The sequence below is a fragment of the Nicotiana tomentosiformis genome, chromosome 2 (assembly GCF_000390325.3).
Source record: "Nicotiana tomentosiformis chromosome 2, ASM39032v3, whole genome shotgun sequence".
NCBI lineage: Eukaryota > Viridiplantae > Streptophyta > Magnoliopsida > Solanales > Solanaceae > Nicotiana > Nicotiana tomentosiformis.
Window position 1 is genome coordinate 10,929,765 of NC_090813.1, and position 16,670 is coordinate 10,946,434.

Here is a 16,670-nt window from a genome sequence, read left to right on the forward strand (position 1 = left end):
ACATACACACACGCAGACACACACTTATATAATAAAATTTGTTTCAGTCATCAAATAAAACTTATAAATTAAATGTTAGATCTAATGATTTCAACAAAAACTTAGATTCTATTTAGTGACCTGGTAATTAGAAAGATAGATAGTATTAAAAAAATTAATTGTAGTTATAGTGCGTTGCAACTTGGTAGTATCTAACACATCCATTTCCAACTTGGTTATATCTCCTTCAACTTTCATGACCCCACCGTATTGAGAGTCTCCCCACAGTGTGGGATAATACTGGGTATGTTGTTGTTGTTGTTGTACTACCGTATTGATAGTCAACTAAAAGAACAAAAACAGAATTCGAACTGAGAGGAATATTGTATTTGCTGAGGCTTCTCGCAAACAATACACGTAGAGTAAAGAATAAAGGTTCACCTAAAACTGAGAGAGAAGGCTTACTATCATTCTCTATTGTAGCACGGGTTCCAATATCAGGCCTTAGAATAGCAAGTTCCAGAATATCATCCCACTTCCCTTGTGGATGCTTTAGGTTCTTTAGCATTGCAGTTGTAGCACAAAGACCTTCAAGTCTCCGCTTGGTAGAATCTCAAGCTTGAATTGTAGATACTAGAAACATAGAAAGGCATAGGTTCGTCCTAATCCCAAAATGCTTCCCATAAACCCTGATAGGAACAAACCCTATTTACCGTAAAAGAAAGAAGACAAAAACAAGTCAAAGCGAAAAAACAAGAATGAAAAGAAAGAAAACGAGAGAAGGAAAAGTCAAAGTTGGTGGGCTGCAAATATGAAAGAAAGAATTCGGCTCGTAGTTTGCAGTGCCATTTGCGTATTCACATTCGCTTAAAACTTTTTTTCCCAGCACACGCCCTGCCTATAAATAGGCATTCTCTTCTTCAATTGTAGATCATCACACAAATTCTTCTTTCTCTTTCAATATCAATAAAGCTATTCTCTGTGTGACCATGGAGTAGGCAAAAATTACCGAACCACGTAAATCTTGTCTTGTGCAATTTATTACTTTTCTCTATAAATATATTTTTCCTTTCTATTAATCTGACAAAAGTGGGTTGCTCTAGTGGTAAGCACCCTCCACTTCCAACCAAGAGGTTGTGAGTTCGAATCACCCCAAGAACAAGGTGGAGAGTTCTTGGAGGGAGGGAGCCGAGAGTCTATCGGAAGCAACCTCTCTACCCCAGGGTAGGGGTAAGGTCTGCGTACACACTACCCTCCCCAGACCCCACTAGTGAGATTATACTGGGTTGTTGTTGTTGTTTCTATTAACCTGACACGCTTCCCAACAACTGGTATCAGAGCACATACAGTATAATTCTGGTAGAAAAGTACGGTATTGGTGCAGATACTATTCACAATAATAGTGAAACACTATTGATCATCAATACTAACACTATTTATAATAGTGAAGTATTATTAATTAATAGTAATAGTACTGTTCACCAATAGTGAGTGTTGCCTACCTTATACGGTTGAGACATTTTTGCTACACAGAGTACTATTCGCGATTAAAAAACAAAATTGTGAAGAAATAACGTCGGAAGATGGGAAGGTTAAGATTGACAAGTTCAATGGCAAAGGAGAAGAGGACAATCCAAGAATCGCAAAGACAATCTCCCCTTCAAACCTATATTACATCAATAAAAAAAAAAACTATTCTCTAATGTGACGCCTCCACATTATTAGTTTTGAAGGCCAACTGAGGCAGTGCACAACCTCAGTTTGTCAACACCGACAACTTTGGTTAACATATGTGACAGATTCTTCAATACTAGTATCTTCCGTAGGGAAATAGTTCCTTCACTTATCAACTCTCGGATATGATGATACCTCAGCTGGATATGCTTCGATCTTGCATGAAACACTGGATTCTTGGCAAGATGAATTGCACTCTGTCTAAGCCCGAAAAGCTCACCATTGTCCTGCTCTTTACCTAGCTCTTTAAGAAAATTCTTGAGCCAAATTATTTCTTTTTCAGCTTCTGATATTGCCATGTACTATGCTTCAGTGGTAGATAGAGCAACACTTTTCTGAAGTCTGGACATCCAGCTAACAGCAGTACCACCCAAGGTGAACACGTAGCCTATGGTACTTTTTCGACTATCCAGATCGCCGCCTAAATTTGCATAAGCAAAACCTTGTAAGATAATATTGCTTCTTTTAAAACAAAGTGTCATACCTGAGGTGCCTTTGAGATATCGCACTATCCATTTTACACCTTCCCAATGCTCCTTTCTTGGACCTGACAACTCCAACTGCACGGGCTATGTAATGCAAACCATAGAATACATCAAACTTCCTACTGTTGAAGTATATGAAACTTTAGACATGTACTTCCTTTCTTCAAATGTCTTAGGTGATTGGTCCTTTGACAGATTAAGATGGCTTCTGAGTGGAGTGTTTCTGGTCTTTGCATCATGAAGACTGAACCTGCTTAGTACCTTTTGTATGTACTTTTCTTGAGACAACTTTAAGGTTCCTTCAGACATGTTTCTGCTAATCCTCATCTCAAGCATTTGCTTAGCTGGTCCTAAGTCTTTTATTTTGACTCCTCTGCCAGTAAATGCTTAACCATGTTGATCTCATTTATGCTAGATCCTGCAATTAGCATATCATCAAAGTACAACAGTAAATGATATGGGATTTTTGATATAACAGCAATGGTCCATCTCACATCGTGTGAAACAATTATTATGCGTGAACCCATCAAATTTCTTGTGCCATTGTCGGGAGCTTGCTTCAAACCATACAAACTCTTCTTCAACTTACACACAAAGTTTTCTTTACCAGAAACTTAAACCTTCAGGTTACTTCATCTAGATGTCTTCTTCAAGGTCACCATGCAAGAAAGCAATTTTAACATCTAGCTGCTCCAAATGCAAATTTCCTGCAGCTATGATACTTAGCACCAATAGTTAATTTGACTACAAGGGAGAAGATCTCGGTGTAGTCAATTCCTTCCTTCTGCTGAAAGCCTTTTACTATTAATCGTACTTTGTATCTCTTCTTACCGTCATGCTCTTCCGTGACCCTGTACACCTACTTGTTCTGCAATGCCTTCTTTCCTTTTGGTAACTCGGTAAGTATCCATATTTTATTCTTTCGAAGAGAATTCATCTCTTCTTTCATGGCTAGCTTCCGCTTATTAGAGTTCATCACCTGCACTGCTTCAACAAAATGCTTTGGTTCTCCAACATCAGTCAGAAGTAGAAAGTGGAGAGAGAGAGAGAGAGTTAACCTATGTGGAGCATTCGTGACTCGTTTAGATCTCCTTAATATAGGTTCAGGAGTAATTGATCCCGAATTTGATTCAAGTCCAGATTTGACTCCAGATTTGATTTTGCATCTGATTCTATCTCTGGTTCTGATTCTGATCGAGATTCGGCTTCTCGTTCTTCATCTTCAATTTCAGAATCGGTTGTAATCCTTCTAGCCACTTCATTTTCTGAGATTTCTTCTAACTCAATTGTTTCAGATGTCTGTCTGCTGGTGCTGGTTGGTTATACTCCAAGCTTGTCCTTGTACATCACATTTTCATTGAATATGACATTCCTGTGTCTTAAGATCTTTCTATTCTGATCATCTCAAAATCGATAACCGAAATCATCATCTCCATAGCCAATAAAGAAACATTTCTTGGCTTTAAAATCAAGCTTATCTCTATCATTAGAGTTTACATGCACATAAGCAACACAACCAAAGTTTTTCAGATATGAGAGAATTACCTCCTTTCCTGTCCATACCTTCTCAGGAATTTCAAATTTTTGTGGTACAAAGGGTCCCCTGTTTATGAGGTAAGCTGCCGTGTGAACAGCCTCGGCCCAAAAATACTTCGGCAACCAGAACGTATTCTCATACTTCTGGCTCGTTCATTCAGGGTTTTGTTTATCCTCTCAGCAACACCATTTTGTTCTGGTGTTCCAGGAACTGTCTTGATCATTCTAAACCCATTCTCATAGCAGAATGCTTTGAACTCATGACTATCATACTGTACTCCATTGTCATACTTCAGACATTTTAACTTTAGGTTTGTGTGATTTTCAACTTCAGCTTTCCATCTTTTAAAGGTAACAAACACATCAGATTTATTTTTTTAAAAGTAAACTCATACCTTTCTCGTGGAATTATCAATGAAGGTGACATAATAGCGTGAGCCTCCCACAGAAGTTACAGGAGCTGGTCCCCACACATCTGTATGCACTAGTTCCAGCTTCTCTTTCTTTGGCGTCCTTCCCGCCTTTGAGAAACTAACTCTCTTTTGTTTCCCTTAAATGCAATCTTCGCATAAACCTAATTCAACATGCTTGAGGTTTGGTAATTTTTCATCGTTCTTCTTCTTTGGTTCTCTACACTGACTACTGTAGTGACCCTTTTTATCGCAATTCCAACAAGTAATGTCTTTGCGATTTTTGGATTGGCCTCCTCGTTGACTTTGATCTGCGACGACCAACTTTGTCCTCTTTGGTTGTTTCTCCTCTGCTTTCGGTATTAAAAGCAGATCCTGGGAATCACTTGATTCTCTCCGGTGAATATCTTCGCTTAGAACCAAGTCTCTGATATCATCCAATTCGAGTTTGGTAATTCCCGATGGACTGCTAACTGCAGTTGCTGTTGCAGACCAACTCTCCGGTAGATATGATAGTAGAAGCAACGCCCTGACTTCGTCATCAAATGTTATATTAACAGAACTCAATTGAGTTAATATTACATTAAACTCATTGATATATTCCGTAACAAATCCACCTTCTGTCATCTTTAGGTTGAACAATCGACGCATCAAATAAACTTTAGTTGAAGCAGATGGCTTCTCGTACATATTCGATAACGCCTTCATCAGGCCTGCAGTGGTCTTCTCGTTAATGATGTTGAACGCTACATTTCGTGTCAGCGTCAAATGAATCACACCAAGAGCTTAGCGATCTAATAGATCCCAAACCGCATTGGCCATATTTTCTGGTTTTACCCCGGTCAGAGGTAAGTGTAATTTTTCTGGTACAAATAATACTCTATTAGCATTTTCCAGAATCCAAAATTTTTACCATTAAACTTGTCAATCTTAACCTTCCCTTCTTCCGAGGTCATTTCTTCACAAAAAAATATTTTTTTATGTGAATAGTGCTTGTGAATAGTAATCGCGAATAGTACTCTGTGTAGGAAAAATATCTCAACCGTATAAGGTAGACAACACTCACTATTGGTGAACAATACTATCACTATTGTGAATAGTGTTAGTATTGATGATCAATAGTATCGCACTATTATTGTGAATCGTACCTGCACCAATACCGTACTTCTTTACCAGAATTACATTGACTGTGCTCTGATACCAGTTGTTGGGAGCGTGTCGGGCTAATAGAAAAAATACATATATTTAAAGAGAAACGCAATAAATTGCACAAGACAAGACAAGATTTACGTGGTTCGACAATTTTTGCCTACTCCACGATCACACAGAGAATAGCTTTATTGATATTGAGAGAGAAAGAAGAATGTGTGTGATGATCTACAACTGAAGAAGAGAATGCCTATTTATAGGCAGAGCGTCTGCTTAGAAAAAATGTTTTCAGCGAATGTGAATACGCGGCAGGATGGCACCGCAAACTATGCCGAATTCTTTCTTTCACATTTGCAGCCCACCAACTTTGACTTTTCCTTTCTTCTCTCGTTTTCTTTCTTTTCATTCTTGCTTTTTCTCTGTCTTCTTCTACTTCTTTTTGTCTTCTTTTTTTCTTTCTTTTAGAGGAAATAGGGTTTGTTCCTATCAAACCCTTCACACTTGCATGAAGAAAATCTTCAAGGGCAAGATAAGCAGTTGCTTCCACAACGCCAGAAGCCGAGTCACAGATTGCACTAGGGATTCGAATCAGCTGCTGAAATGGAACTCCTTCCAAAGCATAATCAAACTTTTGAAGATCTACTAATTCAAAAGGAGGTTCCTCTTAAGGTTCTCAATCAAGCTTTCGCTTTCTACAAACCTAAGGAGAAATTCTTCACGTTCTTGGACCCCGCCACCTGAAGATATACTGGACTTCTTTGTCCTAGATTCGACAGATTCTCGATCTGGAGATCGAGTTGTCAATTTTAGTACAGATAATTAGAAGCTGATTGTTAGGTGTGTCTCTAGGATTTTACTGATAATAATCTTTCTACAATACTTAAAAAGAAAACATTGCAGACACAACATATAAGTTCACAAAGTCTGCAAAACACAGTCCCACACGAAGGGATCAATGGTGTTATTAGAAGTCATCATTTTGTCGCTTCAAGCAACTGAGCTATGCAACACGGAGGGTTATCGCCTAGTGGGGGAAGAGATGCACTTCAAACAAGCACAAATGTCAGACAATAAGGAGCGAGCGAGAAGTGAAGGATTTTTGGAATCTAACTTCCCAAGATGGAAAAGAAAAGAGGAAAATAATATGGCCTTTTGCTATTTGACTACTAGATCTAACACGTTTATAAACTCCTTTAGAAGCTTCTGCTTTACAATATTTATAAAATCCTTTAGGACCCCTTACACACAATGAGGGCAATTATATGACCCAACAATTCTAATAACCAGTTTAACACTATTTTCTCTTTGAGAATACAGCCATTGCATTTTGTTTGACCTACATCTTATTTTCGAGGGTATTAAATGAATAGCCACTTCCCTAAAATGACAAATTTAACATCCTCAAAAAGTCAAACTAACAAATACTATTACTATTTTATTTTATTTCGAATTTGGAGTGTGTGACATCTTTATACTCCTTTTCACATTATCTTACTCTCTCACAAACTCAAGTATAATTATCACATTCAAACTGGTTTCACTTAATCACTGTGAGCAAACTAGTAGCAAAACAAAATGAAGTACTAAGCATAATAGCAGCTCGTATTTTCTACAGAAACAACGACAGTTCTAAAATATCAGTATCCATGTCCACGTCAAATGCAACTACATTAAACATGAGATAATAAGTTAAGAAAAACATTTTGGTGGGTATCAAACTTTTTCTATCTTATTTATCCTTAAAATCAAGCAGAAAGACACATGTTTAAAAGAACGATAATAGTTTTGCAGCCTCTCACTTTTAGATTTATGAGAGGCCCAAATAATATTTTCAACATCTGAAAAAATAATTCAAGAGGATCATCTCTTTAACTAATATAACCCTATGCATCATTGATTGACAACAATGGACCTAGTGCTCTAAATGCATGCTTTCATAATTTATACTGTACACACTCCTTACCTATTTCAAGACATTGACTGGCTCAACTTTCAATAAGACGGAAAGAAGGTCTGGTGGTTATGAGTGCAAGAGATGTTATTGCACAAAGAGAAAACATGAACTGCTATCAATTATTCATTCATCAAAGAATAAGTCAAAAGCAGAACAACAGCATAGGAAGAGGATATTTGGGCTACAATGACTTTATGAGCGATGCTATTAAAAGTGAAAAGTGCAAAATGACAAGAGGGTCAATGATTTCAATTACATCAAATAGCAACTAAAATTATTAATTCCAGCATCAAGTATATAATATCGATAATATACATCAAACAACTCATATTAAATATCATTAGAAAGTAATTTCAACATGACCACGCAAAGATAACTTCAATCATAATATTGATTTTAATTTTCAGTCAATCAGCAACAAATATAATTTGTTGCATTCAATTGCATGTTAAATTGCTGTAGAAACTGTACTAAGAGAGTAGAAAGAGGAGCAAAAGAGAGCTCAAAATTAGAATAAGAGGATTTGTATACTACAAGAAGAAGAACATATGGTGTATCATGTATGCAGGGGAGAGGGTAAATCAAAATCTGCAACGCATTAGAATTAGTAGAAGGAGAGGCATTACAAATTCGATAAGAAGATGGCCACAATGAAGAGTAATAAGGAGGAGTCATGGGAAACCAAAGCTCGAATCCCAATAAAAACAGAAAAAGCCAGGTGATTTCTTTTCATTTGTCCAAACTTTTGATAGACATAATTACTCGGTACCTTTGCTAATAGTAGGTAGCAGGTAGCCGATGCAATAGTCAAAGGGCATGCAAGCTGGCCCGAAAATCTTAGTTATCACAAACACCCCAAAAAAAAAGAGTAATAGAGAGGAGTCTAGTATTCAAATGGCAAAAGTTCAATCTTTTCTGCCATATTTATTTTTTTCTTTCAAAACCATATGTAATGATGAAACATGATCAGTGAGGTTTCATATAACTGACCCAACTGGTGAAACGTGATCAGTGAGGTTTCATTTTTTTTGATAAGGTAAATTGTATTAATCAAAAGGGAGAAAAAAAGCTCCCACATACAAGAAGTATACAAAAAGTAGAGAATTTACATCAGAACATGATTCTCTACAAATGACGCCCAATCTTATACACAAGTAGGTGCTACATGTGTGCACCAAAAAGCGATAAAAGATAAAAGACTATTCTTAAGATGTGAAAACGGAGACTCAATCCCCTCAAAAACTCTCCTATTTCTCTCTCCCCAGACTAACCACATTAGAGCTAACGGGGCGAACTTCCACGCCTTTTGCTTGCTTCTTCTACGGAAACCGGCCCAGCTATATAGCATTTCCTTTACAGTGTTTGGCATCACCCATTGAACACCAAAAAAATTCAGGATTGCCCTCCATAAACCCCAGGACACAGGGCAATGCAGCATAAGATGATCAACTTCTTCCCCTGAGCTTTTACACATGTAGCACCAACTAACATGTGTAATTCCTCTCTTTCGCAGATTTTCAGATGTCAAGATCACTCCTCTCGCTGCTAGCCATGCAAAGAAACATACCTTCGTGGACGCCTTAGGAATCCAGATCGATGAGTATGGGAAAGTAGCCTCCTGTCTCACCAACATACTCTGGTAGAAGGACTTTACGGTGAACAAGCCATCATCACGCAACCCCCATCTCCAAGAATCATAAGATGGATGGGGCATATCTTGCTCGTATAGCGGTGCCAACAAATTTTGGAGCTCCGCAATCTCCCAATCTTGCATGTTCTTTCTAAAAGAGAGGTCTCATACTATCCCCTTTCATGCTCCTTGCGAATTTGTTGGACCATCAATTCCTTCTGGTTTGAAACTCTGAAGACGTGGGGGAAAGAGACCCTCAGAGTAGCCTCTCCACACCACCTGTGATTCCAAAAGCTGATCTCCTTCCATCTCCCACCTTGTAAGTGATGTTGCCATAGAAAGCTTCCCAGTTCTTCATGATGTTCCTCCACATGCCACACCCGAACGGTGCTGTGATTGCCTTGGTCCTCCAACCCCCTCCCACGGAATCGTACTTTTCTGCTATGACCTCCCTCCATAGAGCATGCTCTTCTACCCCGAATCTCCACAGCCACTTCCCCAGCAAAGCTCTGTTGAATACCCTGAGATCTTTTACTCCAAGTCCGCCCCACTTCTTTGGGGAAGTGACTGTCTGCCAATTCACTAGATGAAATTTTCTAGTTCCATCTGCCGCATCCCGGAGAAAATTCCTTTGAAGTCGCTCCAGTTTTTCTGTGATGCTCACAGGTGCTTGCAACAGGATAAGTAATAGGTAGGGATACTTGACAAAGTGCTTTTAATAAGCACTTCCTTACCGCTTTTTGACAAATACCGTTTTTGCCAGCCTGCTAATCATTTTTCAACCCTTTCAATGACTGGATTCCAAACAGTAGTATCCTTTTGCAAAGCACTCAATGGTAGACCCAGGTAGGTAGTGGGGAGAGAGCCCATCTTGCATCCGAGAACATGAGACAAAGCATCAATGTTAGTAACCTCACCCACCGGGAAAATCTCACACTTGCCGAGGTTGATTTTGAGTCCTAATACTATCTGAAACCACTGCAGTACCTGCTTCAGGCAGGTCAACTGATCCATATCGGCATCACAGAAAATTAGGGTGTCATCCGCAAAAAGCAAATGAGAGACCCTTCGGGCACTGAGCACCCCGATCGGAGCTGAGAAACCTCTCAAGAAACCTCCACTCGCTGCACGATCCATCATTTTACTCAGAGCATCCATCACTAAAATGAATAGCATGGGGGATAGGGGGTCACCTTGCCTGAGCCCCTTGGAGCTGCCAAAGAAACCACACGGGCTACCATTAACATGGACAGAGAATCTGACTGATAAAATGCAAAACTTGATCCATCCCCTCCATCTTTCCCCAAACCCCATCCGTTTCATAATGAAGTCCAGGAACTCCCAATTGACATGATCGAAAGCCTTCTCAAGGTCCAACTTGCACAGTAATCCGGATTCTCTATTTTTTCTTCTGGAGTTTAGAAGTTCATTTGCCACTAGAGCAGCATCCAGGATCTGCCTACCTTCCACAAACGCATTCTGGGAGGACGTAACAGACACGTCAAGAACCTTCTTTAGTCTGTTGGAGAGCACTTTAGAAATAATCTTGTAAATGCTCCCCACTAGACTGATAGGCCTATAGTCTCTGATACAAGATGCGTCTTCTTTCTTAGGCACAATGGTAATAAAAGAAGCATTGATGCTTCTCTCGAAAGCACCATTCACGTGGAAGTATTCGATGGCTTCCATCAACTCCCCCTTAACAGTGTCCCAACAGAGCTGGAAGAAGGCCAAGGAGAAACCATCAGGCCCAGGGGCCTTATCACCATCACAGCTCGACACAGCATCGTGCACCTCCTACTCCTCGAAAGCTCTTTCTAGCCACTCATTGTCTCCCTCCCCTATGTGGTTGAACTCTATTCCCCCCAAAGTAGGCCTCCAGCTAACTTCCTCTTTGTATAAGTTCTCATAAAACTCCACTATCGCCCCTTTTACCTCCTCTTCTCCCTCGATCCTCACCCCATCTACAACTAAGGACTCTATGAAGTTTCTCCTTCGATTTGCAATCGCAACCCTGTGGAAAAACTTAGTATTCGAATCCCCCTCCTTTAACCAGAGCGCCCTTGATTTTTGTCGCCAACTAGTCTCCTGAGCTATTGCTAGCTCGACTATTTCACTCTTTAACCTCCCCTAATCTCACTTTCTCAGATTCATCTAGCTCCCTCGCCCCTTCCCCTCTCTCTAATTCCCCCAATTCATGCATAAGCTCCCTCATTTTGACCTCCACCCTCCCGAAGACCTCCTTGTTCCACCTAGTAATATCTCCCTTGAGCAATTTGAGTTTCTTCGACAGACGGAATGAGGGTGACCCTGATACCCCGTAGTTGGTCCACCATTCTTTCACTTTGTCACAAAATCCTGGCACTTTCAACCACATGTTCTCGAACCGGAAGGGAGCACGGACCCCCCTCCCTCTGCATCCATCTAGCAAGATAGGCAAGTGATCCGAAGTCAGCCTAGGTAAAGGGATCTGCAACACATTCGGCACCAGCTCATCCCAAGAGGACGATATCAGAAATCTATCGAGTCTGGACCTTGAGTTTGAATCCTCCGCCTGGCCCAAGTAAACCTTTCCCCTGACAGAGGAAGATCAATGAGAAAGTGATCATTGATGAAGTCAGAAAACTCCTCCATGGCCCTCGAAATCAAATTGCACCCTAATCTCTCCTCCGGGAATCTAATTGTGTTAAAGTCTCCCCCTAGAACCCATGGAATGTCCCATTCCCCCATAATATTAGCAAGTTCCTCCCAAAAAGACACTTTGGACCCTTCCCCTACCGGCCCATACACTCCCCCAAATCCCCACTCCACCCCACTCACTCTATCTTTGACGAGAGCTGCCAAAGAGAAAGCTCCCTTCCTAATCTCCTTTACCTCCAAACTTCTATCATCCCACATAAGTAGCATGCCCCCGGCACTTCCCGCTGCAGGGACCCAGTCATATTTCACCCAACTACCTCCCCAGACACTTCTCACGATCGCATCCGACAAAACTTCCATTTTGGTCTCCTGAAAACAAACTAGGTTGGCACCCCACTTCCTAACTCCCACTTTGATGATGACCCTTTTGTTTGGGTCATTCATCCCCTTGACATTCCATGAAAGGATCTTAACTTCCATAAGCAACAATAGCTCCCATTTCCCCACCCCCCCAGACGAGGTCCCTTTTTCCATGTCACACACTCGACCCCTTCTCTGATACACCACTACATCCCCTATTTTATTTTGATTAACACCTTTACCCAACTCCCTCCCCGCGCCTTCGTAACAAGGTTGTTGCTCAAACTCCCTCAACAGTTCCAGCACTCTTTCTTCCTTCCCTTCAAAAGAAACACCTAAGAACTTCCCAAAGTTTAATAGTTTATCCTCCATCCATAAGGACATGTCCACTTCTCCAATCCGTGACGAAATTAGACATGCGTTTTCTGTAATTACCTTTTCCTTGCCCCTACCGGATGAATGCAAGACCATAGCATTGCTAGTAGTAGGAACTCTGGGTGCCGGGTGGATCACGTCGTTTCGTTGAGAGGCACCAACCGCAGGAATTAATGCCTCTCTTGGAGGAGATTGTATTGTAACCTCAGCACATCTAAGCACAGTGGGAGATGAGGGGGCGATGGAGCTGGGTCCATCAGAGGCGGGGGGCCGTGGAATAACACCGCCAGCTTTTGCCGGTGCTGCCCCTGGAACAGTGGTTGAAGAGGAGCACAAGTCCCTAGTGTTTGGTATAGCACTGTTTGAGGCATCATTGGCAGAAGGAGGAGGAGTGACTGCTCCCATATGTTTAGGAGCCTTATCGGACGCCGCTTGATATAATTTAAGCCCCTTTGGATCGATTATAATAGAATTGGGAAAAGTTGCTGGGCCCATGTGTAGAGGCCCAGACCTATGCTTGCTGAAATCTTGCCCGACCCTATGATAGTTAAGAAAGGACCGACCCATTCTACCTTTCCAGCCCGCATCACTAACCCATTCACGTCTTTTCCTCCTGTTAAAATTTTATCTTCTTCTCCCAAGTTCAAATCTCCCGTCACTTCTCGATCTACCGTCTGATTCCAGCTTAGTCCACTGATCCGGTGAGCCCTTTCCTCCCTTCAGAAACTGATTTCCCCTTCCCTCCCTTCTATTTGACCTTTCCTTTTCTTCCGCCAAAATCACAGGCATAAAGACAAGGCGAAATTCAGGGCTCAACCAAACCCTGTAGCTCAAGTAGCCATCTTCCACCACAGTGGAGACAGGGATTCTGCCCCCTTTCCTCACCACAATCCTTACTCGCGAGAGATCGTGCAAGCTGCAAGTGACATCAATGAAACCCCCACAGATTTTCCCAACCTTCTTGAATAGGTCAAGACACCAGAGATGCACCGGGAGACCCACCATGTTGACCACCAATGTTTTGCCAGTGAAACGAGGGTCGAGACACCCATCGTGCTCCACCCATCTGTCTAACTTTAAGAAATTCCCATCAAACCACTTGTTTCCTCTGACAAGAATTTCTGAAGCTTGAGACTCGTCGACAAATCGAAAGAGATATTGCGTGTCACTCAGTTTCGATATTTTCAGTCCGTCCTTGACGTTCCATGCCTCTGCTGCCCAGTTCCTAACAGCTTCTGGAGAACCAACCCATTTGGAGAAAGACCCAATCAAACAAGAGTCCAAGAAACCTTTACGCCTGAGAGTGTGCTCCTCGGACAGCGAGAAGTGTGGCTCCTGCCCTACGTCAAGCTTTCGCTGGCATCTTCCCCCAAGTTCGAGGGCTGGCCAAGATGCAGCTTTGCTAAAAGACATGCTTTCTAATTTTCTAGATTCTAGGGAGAAGTAGGAGCTTCTCTCTGTAGAGTCCGTCATAGCTAAACCAAGAGCCTCGCAAGGAGACTGACTGAAGAAGGGAAAGTGAGAGGGAGTGAAATCTGGCCGGAAAAAGACACCTCCGTCGCCGGAAAATAGCAAAAGTGATCGGAAGTTGGATGTTGATGGATGGGTGAGGTCGGAATAGCCTCGCGAAGAGGCTGTCCGAAGGAAAAAAGTTGGGATCTGACCTGAAAAGACGTCACGCGCCGGCGCGTGGGCTAAGGTGGTCGGAGATCTGCCGCGCGTGACAGCGCGTGGAGTGTCAGATCCCGGCGATTCTTTCTGGGGTAGTGTCGCGACAGGGTTGGCTCTCGGATGGTGGTGGTGGAATCCTAGGATTCATGGTTCATGGTGGTGGTGAAGGGGTGGGATGGGGTGTTTGTGTGCTACAGTGGGCAGCTAAAGGGTCTTATGTATTGTTGTCGTTGCATAATGGTACATTTCTCTTGGGTATGTCTAAGCATTACAACAGATTGCACTTGAATTAGCTTAGGGGCATTCGAGCAGAGAATCTATACTAAGAAACAAGCCCCACCAAAATTTGTAATCTTTATTCTTTTAATTGATCAGTCTTTAAATTTTTATTCAGCTTTCTCTAGCCATACCATTTCTATACGGCAAGGAATGATATTCTTTTATAGCTCTTTTGAGCATGATAGCAAGAATTTAGCAGAAGATTATAATTTTAGACTGTTAATAATAAAGCTTAGTCATGTTCGTACACATACATAGGTCCAGTGTTTTCCAAGAGTTTGTTTGGAGAATTGCACGTTAGTGAAAAATGTGAAGACCCTCTAGAGTCTAGAGATACAAAACCGCTAGTTTGTCCTTAGAAACAAATCATTGAGCGATTGAACTGAAATGGGTCCAAGCATAGCTCAATGGATATGAAGGATCCATATAACTAACCCAACTAGTTCAGAATTAAAGCGTAGTAGTTATTACTGAGAGTACACGAGAAGGGTAAAAAGAAGGATGAATATAATTAAAGAAGGCCAATTTTCAGACAATGTACTGCCTTCCTTGACTCTGAGCTATATATCTCCATATTTACTTGCTCCAATTCCTCCAACATTATAAATCTAACAAAAACAACGATCATGTGGATTCTGCTTTTATTTGATAAACTTTTTCCTAATATATGCAAGAAGGCCATGTAATTCAGCAAAACCAAGCTAAAATCAAAAAATTCACAATATATCACTAAATTACAAGAGCTCACCAACCATACACCATAAAAAAAGGGGATCTTTACACAAATAGCCGGTCAAATTCATTGTTTACTTTTTCTAGCCAATATACATAGATTATACACACTTATTAGACAAGGTTATACACATATTATACATGAATTATACGTTTATAAAATTTCATCCGGGTATTTTTTTTGTTTAAGCGGTTGGGTGGGTGGCTATTTAGTTTAATTCTCCCAACCATTCAATTCAGAGATTAACTTATATTCCTTTTTCACAAAATCCTACATTCAGTCAAAACATCACTAAAACATACAAGAGATCACCAACCATTAACCATAAAAAAAGAATTACAAAAAATAAAAAAATAAAAAAATCGGGAAATTATCTTTTACTCCTTCCCCAGAAGAAGTCCACTTTCAGTCAAAGTAAGCCAAAATCACAGAGTCCACAAAACATAGAAAAAAGATTAATACCTTCCATTATGGAGAAAAGAATGAAAATTGAAGTGAAATGCCCTTCTTCAGATCAATTCTTCCATTTTCCAATTCTCTCTCTACAAAAACACGCGCACACACACTCCGTCCGATGAAAATTGGTGCTTTGTTGTCTGTATTTTTTGTTTCTATTTCTATACCACCCTCTGAAAAAAAAAAAATGACCACATATTGTTTTTAGATTTTTCTTTAAAGAAAAGAAATAAGTCAAATTTGTCCCTCTATTGTTCGAAAAAGTTTAAATCTACCCTTTTATTTTATTAGTTGTATAAAAATGACCCCAACATTATCTAAAGATCCAAAAATATGCTTGTCTACTAAAAACGATTCAACGCGGGAAAACGTTATACATAAATTGTATACAATCAGTATTACATTACAGTTCGAACATGACTTTTTTTCGAGTGTTTTTTCTAATGTGTTGATAAGCGGCCATTAATGTGTGCACGAAAATATTTTTCAAGTATTTATTACTTTTAATGTCCAAATTTATGTGTTATACTTTAGTTTTTTAATATGTCCCGAAATGATTGACATACGTTTTTAATTATAAATAATTTAAATTTAAACTTCCTACGTTATCCTTAATGAGATAATTTATAATATTTTATTTTATACTACAAGTTTCAAATATATTTTTTAAACTCTGTACCGAGTCAAATCATCTTCGGACGGAGAGAGTATCCAATGTTTTCAATATAACTTGATACATCAAGGACATATCTGTCAAAGTGAATATATCGAGGACCAAACTAAAGAAAATATAATAATCAAATTAAAGTGCAAAGTTTATCTAACATATTTTCAAATTAGAAAAAAGGAGAAGTATATATAGAACCAGTTTGTCCATATAAAAATTTCTCTTTTTTATTTTTTTAAAAAAATATGTTTGTCCATGAAATATTGCAAGTTTTTAAAAAAAATTCGAAAATGAGTTTTTCAAAAACCAAATTTCAAAAATTTCAAAAATTTTCCCCTCATAAAACTGTAATATGTTTTCAAGTGAAATACGTATCCAAATATAATTCCAAATTTCAAATACCATTTTTCAACTTAACTCCAAATACTACTTTTTTTCTTCAAAAATTATAATTTTTATGTCCAAAACGCCATATAGTCTTTTGGGCAAACACACAAAGAAAATAAACCTCCCATATCACTCTGATTTTTTTGACAGTTGTTTGACCAAAAAGTATAACTTTCGATCGAAACTATTATATTTATGCAATAATGGATTAAACCTAGTTAATGA

General features: G+C 39.8%; 1 long non-coding RNA gene across 1 annotated transcript; it reads right to left on the reverse strand.

The window, feature by feature from the left end:
• Positions 1-106: 106 nt before the first annotated feature.
• On the reverse strand, positions 107-15,589 carry LOC138906372 (uncharacterized). The gene is made up of 2 exons (XR_011413665.1): positions 15,398-15,589; positions 107-668 (listed from the first exon to the last, which is right to left on the reverse strand). It is a non-coding gene; the product is annotated as an uncharacterized lncRNA (long non-coding RNA).
• Between the last annotated feature and the right edge of the window lie 1,081 nt (positions 15,590-16,670).